Genomic DNA, 2,388 nt, shown 5'->3' with positions numbered 1-2,388 from the left:
GATATGATACGCGAATTGGGATGGAAGACATTAAAGCAAAGACGTTTTTCGTCGCGGCGAGATCTATTTACGAAATTTCAGTCACCAACTTTCTCTTCCGAATGCGAAAATATTTTGTTGAGCCCAACCTACATAGGTAGGAATGATCATCAAAATAAAATAAGAGAAATCAGAGCTCGAACAGAAAGATTTAGGTGTTCGTTTTTCCCGCGCGCTGTTCGGGAGTGGAATAGTAGGGAAATAGTATCATTGTGGTTCGATGAACCCTCTGCCAAGCACTTAAATGTGAATTGCAGAGTAATCATGTAGATGTAGATGTAGAAGACAGTGTTACTACTGAGGGCACATATTCGTTGAAAGCACCGATGATGGCTGTTAATCAGTTGAAATCGATTTGCAAAAGTAAATAAAGAAAACATGATTTTGCGACTGGTTGCTGCTTATTTGGTAATTTTATGGTTTACGGCCGCTGCACAACTTGCGAACCACTTGGAGCCCACCATCCATTATTTATTACTAGTTATCGTCCTTCCTAACGAGGATGAATGAAAGCAAACGTTCTGAGTTCGAATTCCGGGCAGATAGCAGGTTTTAATCTAGAATGAAATTTTCAATCTACAGCGGAGTGTGCGCTGATATGAAACTTCCTGGCAGATTAACACTGTGTGCCGGACCGAGACTCGAACTCGGGACCTTTGCCTTTCGCGGGCAAGTGCTCTACCAACTGAGCTACCCAGGCACGACTCACGCCCCGTCCTCACAGCTTTACTTCTGCCAGTACCTCGTCTCCGACCTTCCAGACTTCACAGAAGCTCTCCTGCGAACCTTGCAGAACTAGCACTCCTGAAAGAAAGGATACTGTGGAGACATGGCTTAGCCACAGCCTGGGGGATGTTTCCAGAATGAGATTTTCACCCTGCAGCGGAGTGTGCGCTGATATGAAACTCCCTGGCAGATTAAAACTGTGTGCCGGACCGAGACTCGAACTCAGGACCTTTGCCTTTCGCGGGCAAGTGCTCTACCAACTGAGCAACCCAAGCACGACTCACGCCCCGTCCTCACAGCTTTACTTCTGCCAGTATCTCGTCTCCTACCTTCCAAACTTTGCAGAAGCTCTCCTGCGAACCTTGCAGAAGTAGCACTCCTGAAAGAAAGGATATTGTGGAGACATGGCTTAGCCACAGCCTGGGGATGTTTCCAGAATGAGATTTTCACTCTGCAGCGGAGTGTGCGCTGATATGAAACTCCCTGGCAGATTAAAACTGTGTGCCGGACCGAGACTCGAACTCAGGACCTTTGCCTTTCGCGGGCAAGTGCTCTACCAACTGAGCTACCCAAGCACGACTCACGCCCCGTCCTCACAGCTTTACTTCTGCCAGTATCTCGTCTCCTACCTTCCAAACTTTGCAGAAGCTCTCCTGCGAACCTTGCAGAAGTAGCACTCCTGAAAGAAAGGATATTGTGGAGACATGGCTTAGCCACAGCCTGGGGGATGTTTCCAGAATGAGATTTTCACTCTGCAGCGGAGTGTGCGCTGATATTAAACTTCCTGGCAGAGCACTTGTCCGCGAAAGGCAAAGGTCCCGAGTTCGAGTCTCGGTCCGGCACACAGTTTTAATCTGCCAGGAAGTTTCATATCAGCGCACACTCTGCTGCAGAGTGAAAATCTCATTCTGGAGGTTTTAATGTGTCAGGAATTTCCGAAAAAGCTCCTACTCCGCTGCAGAGTGGCGGGTGCCTTCTGACAGGGTAATTGGTTGGAAACCTGAAGCTGGGAAGTGAGCTCCCGCACTCATCACAGTAAGTGCGCGCTCGGCGCGACCAGGTGGGCAGTGAGCGAGCGCCGGCGGCTGGGTAACAAATGGCGAATCAGGCAGGCGCGTGGGCCCGCTGCCCTCGTGGCACCACCGGCTGCACAAATTGCGGCCGTGCTGCGGCTGCCGCTGTGGGTGCTGGGGGGGGGGGGGGGGGGGCGCAGAGGAACGGGTGCGCGCGTGTCCCGCATAGCGACCAGGCTGTGCGCCCACCAGACCGCCACCGCTCCCCACCACAGCTCTGCCTTGCCGCCTCGCGCTGGCGCTACATCTCGTTCCCATCATTTCCCGCCGCCGGCCCGTGACTGTCTTCGACAAGTGAGCTGACGGCTGTTGTGCGTCACGTCGCACAGCCCCGGAGACTTCGCGTTCGATTTGTGATAATATTATCGATATAAGTTCTTTATTTATTTTAGTGCCCATATCCACTTCTGTGGATATGGGCACTAAAATAACTAGTTTGGACAAGAAGAGAATAGAAGCTTCCGAAATGTGGTGCTACAGAAGAATGCTGAAGATAAGGTGGGTAGATCACGTAACTAATGAGGAGGTATTGAATAGGATTGGGGAGAAG

The 2,388-nt window shown here is 50.8% G+C and overlaps 1 non-coding gene across 1 annotated transcript; it reads right to left on the bottom strand.

Moving 5' to 3' along the window:
• Window positions 1-664: 664 nt before the first annotated feature.
• Window positions 665-739, bottom strand: Trnas-cga (transfer RNA serine (anticodon CGA)). Its single transcript has one exon. It is a non-coding gene; the product is annotated as a tRNA-Ser (tRNA).
• Window positions 740-2,388: the final 1,649 nt, after the last annotated feature.

This window comes from Schistocerca nitens, chromosome 7 (assembly GCF_023898315.1).
Source record: "Schistocerca nitens isolate TAMUIC-IGC-003100 chromosome 7, iqSchNite1.1, whole genome shotgun sequence".
Lineage (NCBI taxonomy): Eukaryota > Metazoa > Arthropoda > Insecta > Orthoptera > Acrididae > Schistocerca > Schistocerca nitens.
Note: the sequence above shows the minus strand (reverse complement) of the source record. Positions and strands in the feature narration are given on the sequence as shown.